Source organism: Rhipicephalus sanguineus, chromosome 8 (assembly GCF_013339695.2).
Source record: "Rhipicephalus sanguineus isolate Rsan-2018 chromosome 8, BIME_Rsan_1.4, whole genome shotgun sequence".
Classification (NCBI taxonomy): domain Eukaryota; kingdom Metazoa; phylum Arthropoda; class Arachnida; order Ixodida; family Ixodidae; genus Rhipicephalus; species Rhipicephalus sanguineus.
The window spans coordinates 94,183,271-94,191,583 of NC_051183.1; the positions used below are offsets into that span (position 1 = coordinate 94,183,271).

The window sequence follows — 8,313 nt, forward strand, 5'->3', positions numbered from 1 at the left end:
ATCAAGTGAAAGGAGCGCGCTTCGATCACTGACAGCAACCTCGCAAAGTATGCTTGAGTGTTTTACAATAAGCTTTAAGCATAAGGTTGTTATACGCACAAATACAGGTATTTTGTGTTCAAGTATTTCGCTTGTGCGTATATGTTTGTGTGCATTCAAACCTTCTAGAAAAAAAAATGTCCTTCATGTGTTTTGATGTTTTAGTATTCAGATATGAATAGATCTAAGATATTGAGGTTTCGAGAATAATACAAATCTCCGAATATCGGAGAATTGGAGATTTACGAGAAATAAACTCTGTTAAACGCCAAACTTCCGTCAAAAATATAAACTCCGATAAACACCCGCCGATTTTTAAGAAAAATAAACACCGAAAACACTGAGCTCTACAAGATATTCACTTAAGAGGGTGTTGAGGCGAGCTCGTTCGTACGGAATCATTAGAATGCAGCGCTTAAAACACAAACACACGGGGCGAGAACGAGGACGGGCACTGGGAACGAGGACAGCGCCCGTGCTCGTTCTCGCCCCTTGTGTTTGTGTTCTTTAAGCGCTGCATTCTAAAAGATATTCACAGTGAACATCAACACACATTCACACCACACATTTCACGATGGACGAGCCAGGCCACCGCTATGGCTGAATATCACAAAAGCAAATCCTAATCCACATTTGCACTTTCTGTATACACACACACAAACACGAATCACATTTGCGGCTTCTCAGACGTGCGCTTTTCGTGTGATGCTCACGGGAAATACACACACACACGCACGCACGCTCCATTCATTCATAACTTCGGGCTAAGCACGAGGATCGTGCTGCACGAACACAACACAAACACGCATGACATTTGCGGCTTCGCAGACGTTGCATTTTGGTTTGATGCTTGCTGCTGCGTTCGATTTAGGAATGCAGGTGGTAGCAGGTGGTGCTCTTGGGGAATTACGCGCAACATACACAGCCACCATTCTTTCGGAACTTCGGGCTAAGCACGGGGTTTATGCTGCACAAACAGAACAACGGCGTACCGCACGAAGACAGCTGTAACAATCATCGTACAATCGCGTATGCAACGACTACGAACAGCTGTTGCCCCGTCAACATAGTGCTGTCCTTAAAGTGACGGCGGTGACGGGCCTCCTCACCTAGTTTTATAATTACTTCGGTTACTTGTGCCTATAAATTACAAACCACTCGTGTTATTCGCTCCTGTTGATGAAAAGTTAACAGTATAATGATGATTTAAACAACAACTTTAAAAACAATTTGTCATGTTTGCGGCTGTTACTTTTAACAAGCGGTAGGTAGCGCTGCGCTTCTTCCTTTTTTTTTTTTTTCCCGCGCCCCATGGAGAAAAAAAAAATGGCTCGACACTTTTGTGTTTCTTCACGCAGCAACGTGATCGGCGTGTTTTCGATGATCTCGACGCTCAGCAAGATCCATTGTGCAGTGTTAAGTTCAGAAATGTTTTCCTCATCGTATGCAGCAGTGAATTCTCTTGTGCGCTTCGTCGTTTCCGCCCGCTGGATATCGACGATTTTGACAAAGAACTCTACGAAGTCTTGCGGGCTGGCGAGGAAAACGGCAGCACCCACTTACTGCACATGAGCCGTGAGTATTGCAGCATTACTTCACTTGTTTGTAAGCACCCCGTTAAGACAAAATTGTCCGCCGACTGCAGAAACTGAGGAAGGGATGGAGGAGGCGTGAGTCGAACAACCGACGTGTGCAGCGGAAACTCGGCGATGCTCAACTGGGACCGGGATCACGAAAAAGTGAGCTACGCCTGTATGCTTTCTTCTTTAATGTAACGGAAAGCTTCATTGTGCGTTTTCGTTCCGAGTGGAGTGAGCCTTGGCGATACGCATAATGAAAATAAAGTAAAATGGTGTGCTGAAGAGATATCAGAGTTCGTAAGCATCATTCAGCAGCATTACGAGATGCTTTCGCAATTAACCCCGCATTTTTTAGTCTTCTAATGATTGACAGCAGCATGTTCTCGTATCTTTCCTTTTTCTTTTTTTAGAGGAGCAGATAAGTTGTGCAACAATTCTGCTATGATACACACCCAACGAGCGTTCGGCTCCGCGCGCTACAACCCGCTGGTCACTTCACTGAAGCAGTACGAACAGCCTGTTGCGTGCACTTTGTTTATTTACATTTCTGAGACTATGCTGATAATTGTATCATACCGTCACGTTTTTACCATTGCACATGTGAGGGTTTCACTCATTCACGCCATGATTATGTAAAGTGAAAGCTAATTGACTGCAATGATAAGGCCTGTCTTGAAGGCATGATTTCGATGCTGCATGTCAGCCTCTGGCACGATTGTAGGCTTTTGCACCTTCCTAGATCAAGTGCGTTACTAGGACAGTGACCTTGAAGTGCAGGTTAAACGCCTAACGAGATTATGCCAGAATTGATCAATTCCTTTGCCTCTTGAAATGAATGGACCAGCTATAGTTGCATTTGTTTGCACTATGAGGGAGTATCGCACTGCTTCTGCAACGTTGTGACTAGCTCAGTACCTTTGTTTTGTGTCATTTTGAGGTAATGGTCATAGTGAATAAATTTTCCTTTCCTGCTAAGTTTTTCTTATCCTGTTTTGTGTTGAGAGGCTTTCACGCAGTGTCAATTCTTGCGGCAGTTGCTTAATTTTCATTTTACAGTTGCCTCTAATTAACTTATGCCTGGGTGGTGCTCTGAAAAAGTCCTGCCCTGATGCCTTGAAGCGTAGTTTTGACGCGCAAGTAGGCCAGCTCGAAAAGGCCGATTACCCTAATACAGTGCTCTCTGCTGTCGCCGAAAGGCTACTGAAGCAGGTTCGGCAAGGAGACGATTGCAAAGAGCATGGAAACACCAACGAAAAGCGCTTCGTTGGTGTTTTCTTCGTTTTCTTTTTATTTGCACCTCATTTAAATGTGATTCACACCAAATGTGCCTCGGAACTGACTGCTGCTTCGGTATCTTATGTTCGTCTCTTCAGCAGAGCTGAACTTTGTCGCAGAAATTCCATTCCCTACTGAGCGCACGACATCCGTGGGTCGTATTTCAGCCGCGTTTCTTAGATGCATGCGGCATAAGCATTGTGAATGGTGAGTGTACCGCTTCCTTGTCATAATTTACATGAAGAGCCTGTACAACGAAAAGTGAAAGCAGTAAAAATCTAAAAAGACAGTGCTGCTTTGCAGTACTTTGCTCAAGGCATCACATGAAGCATGGATGGTGAGAGAGCATGTGGGGGTATCTCATTGATTGCATGCCTTTTAAAAAGGTTCTAGCTTGAAATGAAGGCAAGGAGACAATATTACTGCTCCTCCGAGGGTGGCCGACATGGTGAAAGAAAGACGTTGAAGCGAGGTTGCTTGTGCTTCTGCATCTGAGGCTTCCACCTGTGAATTTAAGGCTCAATAATTTTGAAGCACTTTCATTTGTTGGTTTACTAATTGACTAGGAAGTTATCATATGCCTCCGTCTTCAAGAAATGTGCTTGTTTTTTAGTGATTAGAATAGTGATTTAGAACTGCCAAGTAAAATGAAGTTGTCTTCGATAACGCTTGTCCTCATGTTTCTGATGCGAAAACATGCACATCCCTTGAGAAAGAAGGCATGAGACATAATTCGTAAACCAAGAAATTAAAGCACTTTAGAATAAATAATGATTAGCTATGCAGATGGAAGCTTCAGCTTACAAAGCAGCGGCACGCCCACTTCGACATCTTTCTTCCATCAACTCGGCCATCCTCGATAAACAATACTATCGTCGTCTTGCCACCGTTTCAAGCTAGAACCTTCTTAAAGCTACACAGTCAAACATTATTCCCCATGTGCTCTCTCACCCTCCACGCTGCATGCGATGCCTTTATCACAGTAATCGTAGGGTGGCGCCATCCTTTGAGATATTCACCACTTTCTCTCCATTAATTATACAGGCTATCCGTGGAAAGTATGACAAAGACACAGTATACTCGTCATTCTCAATGCTTGCTACATGGTTCCAAGGGATGCGGCCTAAAGATAACCCATGGATGCTGCGTGCTCATGCTCAGTCGGGGATGCGATCCCCAAAACAATTCATCACTGCCGAAGAACAGAGCGTGAGATACCTAAGCAGCAGTCGACTGTGATGCACAATTGCGAAAGTCACAATTAAGCGAGCTGCGTATAAAAATAGAAGTGTATCGCCAGTGTTTAGGTACTTATATTATATAATTATATATTTCAAAGTGAACCATCTGAAACTTTGTTGGCGGCACTTCAAAAAGCCGAAGCATGTAAAAACGTGAAAAACACTAAGCAGCATAAGATCTTAGCACCCAAGTGGCTGCCGCCTCTTTCCATGGTCCCAAAGAAGTGTGCGGCACAGTGAAGTGGACTTATGGTCCAGCGTCCAGGGACACGGTGGACGCTCAATATAAAACTAGCTTATCTTGCCTAAAACAAATCACTTCGATTAAACTATCACAAATGAATCTTGCTGGTTATACCCTTTCAAATGAGTGCAAGCATGCATTTTTACTTGGATGGCTTCACCAATCTGCATGTGCCTGAACATGAGTCATTCCACACATTTTTGAGGCCCGTGTACTTAGATTTAGGTGCACGTTGAAGAACGCTCAGGTGGTCAAAATTTCCGGAGCCCTCCACTACGGCATCTCTCATAATCATATTGTGGTTTTGGGACGTTAAACACCATCAATTATTCCACACATTTTTGTATGTCTACGCTTCTTTGTCTTCAAAACTACTGTGTCGTCAGCCTCTATACTTTTTTGACACACTTACTGCCGACTGTCCAGCCATGTGATGTAGTTCTATTGTGTTTATAGACTTTGTTGAATTTTAAAAAAATTGTCGTAATAGACGCAGAATTGCCGCATTGCTTCACCACAAAGCACATTGTGAGGAGAGTAGTGGATCCTAAGGGGAGCGAATAAGAAAGTGCCATTGCTTTTCTAGCAAATAGCCGAGATCTGAAGGGCCCCTAAACCACCCAGACGTCCAAATTTAGTTGTGGTGGGGAAGTTGTGCACGAGTCTACAACGAACACGTAGCCGTAAAAATTTTTCTAAGCGATGCTGTAGTAGCAGAGTTAGACGTGTTTGATGATCGAAACGCGGCTACCGATCCTTTCGCTCTTTCCTTCGCTACCCTCCGCTCGTCGGCTGGTCTCCTCTCCCAAAGCCGCTTTGCCCTCCTCGCCGAACGCCCCTTCCAGTCTCACTTGACATACCATCATAGCTGACGCACTCTTCAAAACAGCATGCACTTCCAGTCCGTTGCCGCGACCGCGACTCCGTCAGCTCCGTGCTTCTCGGCTAACTGCTGTTGTTGCCGTGCCGGCCCGTGCTCCTACGAATCATGCCGGTATGGACCCTGTGTTGCGCGCGCACGCCTTCAAGGGATCGCCAACGTGGTAGAAAACCGGAGCCAAACTCCTGCAGCAGGCGTGGGTCGTAATGGTAGTCTTCAGCAGCGAAGTGGCGCCCACAAACACGTACAACACTGTTGCGCTTTGATTGTGCTGTAACTCCGATGTGCTCAAGCTAGGCATTTCGCAAGGTGACATCACGAGGTAACACGTGTCGCATCTTTTCGTTTTTCCAGTCGGCGCTTTTGCAGCCAAGCGCCGCACACCAATGCGTGAAAGCCATCGCAAAACACTGTCGGATTCAGTCCGCGCAGCTTATCAGCCCGCTAGGCGTGACTGTGCCTGTACGCTAGCGATTTGGCAGTTGCATTACGGGCTGCAGTTGCTGATTCGCTAGCGCGCGCTCGCGGGCAACACGACGGAAGGAACGGCAAAGCGCGGGCAGCTGCTTGCAGACTAACCGGAAGTCGTAGGTTCTTGTTCGACCAATCACAGCATCGCCTGCATAGCGCATCACAGATTGAACACACGACGTCACACACGTCACTAGGCAAACCGGAAGGGCCCGGAGAGGTGAAGAAATTGTTTCTTGGGAATTTGTGGTGCACCCGTGGCTTGTAGTGCTGCCATGTGTGGCATCGTTGATCATGACGGCATTCTGCACACGATGCGCGTGTTTACTTGAAACGTTTGAAAAAATATCGGAGGGTGGTTTAGGGGCCCTTTAAGGCGTTCAGTGTAGTATTGTATTGTTGAGAGATTTCCCAGCAACGTATGTTTTGCCCACCTCAGCAACATTCAAATCACTGCTAAGGACAAAAACGGACAGATGTTCAGCAGAGTGTGCACAGTAAATGTGCCTTTACATTTATCTTGTGCTGGTGCAATAGTTACAGACAATATTTCACCTAACAAACACCAACAATTTAAAAAAAGTGCTTAACCACAACTCAATGAAACCGACAACATATGGTTTGCCATCATCTGGTGTTCGTTGGGTGCTCGGTTGCGTGGTTGCGCATCCAAGTCTACTTTCTTGTTTTATAGCGATACTTGCAAACATTAGCAAGGCTTTCGCTGCCTCGAAGTTTGCAATGGTGAATGCTAATGCATTAAGTGGTAGGTCTACAGTGTTTGTCAATTCAGCAAGAATATTGTTACACTGCTGTAATACGCATCTGCCGCAGCTTTTTGGTAATGTTTGGCTTTTATGGCTGTAGCATTTTCATTTAACAGTGCATATGGTTGGCATCTATGGGTCATCGGGGGTCATTGGGCTCACCAATCCTGGTTAGGCATTCCAGAGTGCATAGCACCAACTGTAGAAAGCCTAGCATCTTTTTGATTTCTAGGTCTGTAGTGTGCTTTGCCAATAATCGATGTACATACCTGTTTCTTAAGTTCATGCATATAATTGAACCTTTTCACTGATCAAACCATGCACTGCCGTGTACTTCTGCATTTCAGCCGACAGCACCAAAATGCAATAGCCTATGCACTTTCTGTGCTGAGACACCTTGAAACAGACAAAATGCCCCTTGGTACATTAATAATGTGCTGCTCTTGTGTGTTGTGAGTGACCTATATAATTTCCTGGTTTACATTTTAATGTTTGTTGAGAATGCCACCGAGCAAGGACAGACTGCAGTGGTGGGGAAATGAGGGGTTGTTACCTGTAATATAATTTGTGATTATTTGACACCCGTGCCCTCCCACTCAATTGGTATGATGTACCTTTTATGTGCATATTTTTTTTTTCGTCGAAGATAAGACTTGTGCTTGCTTCTTATATTCGCAGACACCTTTACCTCGAGGCGAAAAAGTGTCCCCTGCAGGACCTCCAGAAGAAACACCAGTCCCCGCAACGGTACCTTGCACAAGAATGTGCCAACCTGCACTATTAATCCAGCTAGGTTTTCATGGACATTTTCATTAATTTTATTGCCCTTGAAGTTATTAAAGTGCTAATTTGTTTTAAAAATGAGTACGTGTCAACTTCACTTAAGAGGTTCCATGTAAATGTGCATGGGAAAGTGTGCAGATGTGTGCATTTTTAAAATCCAGTTGCTACCCTCAGCACTGCATAGATAAACTTATTGCTAGTGAAGCTGCAAGAAATTTCTTTTCATTTGTTTTGCTCTATTACGTCCAAATACAGTACTTAGAACATCTTTTTTTTAGTTATTGATCCTGAGGCCATTGACTACTTCAGTGTAGCTTGAGGCATTAAGGGTCTGTTGCAAAATCATTAAGTTTGTTGGTAAATTACCCTTAGTTGTCAGCTGCAGTGCTGTCACTCCAGATTTCTTAGTACGCAGTGTTAATTTATCAGGATTGGACTGGTTTGTCCGATTTCAAAAGCTCATATTTGCATTGCCTACCACAAAGGAATAAATTTTTTATTAGTAAAAAGTAAGACAAACTTGCAAAGCTTCCGCTTGCCCTGCCGAGGAACTGAATTTTATTACTGCGTACTACATGAACAGGTTATGATCTTGGAGTAGTTTAGGGCCACAAGGCTCTAGCACCCTAACATGCGACTGGACCATGCAACAGACAACTGGATGACGTGACACAGAACTGGATAATGTGACAGGCAACTGGACAGCACGACAGATTAGTGGACCACGCGACAGACAACTGGACTGCACGACATACCAGAGGACAGACAATAGACTACAGGACAGACAATAGACTACAGGACAGACAATTGACTATAGAACAGACAATTCACTACAGGACAGACAATTCACTACAGGACAGACAATTCACTACAGGACAGACAATTCACTACAGGACAGACAATTCAATACAGGACAGACAATTCGCTACGGGACAGACAATTCACTACAGGACAGACAATAGACTACAGCGTCCCAAAATACGAAAGACAACAGAATTTCTGTCGTACTATTCTGTTGTGATTTTCAACTGGG

At 44.5% G+C, this 8,313-nt stretch overlaps 1 long non-coding RNA gene across 1 annotated transcript; it reads left to right on the forward strand.

Moving 5' to 3' along the window:
* Window positions 1-714: 714 nt before the first annotated feature.
* Window positions 715-7,517, forward strand: LOC119402220 (uncharacterized). The gene is made up of 3 exons (XR_005185682.2): window positions 715-1,614; window positions 1,685-1,778; window positions 7,176-7,517. It is a non-coding gene; the product is annotated as an uncharacterized LOC119402220 (long non-coding RNA).
* Window positions 7,518-8,313: the final 796 nt, after the last annotated feature.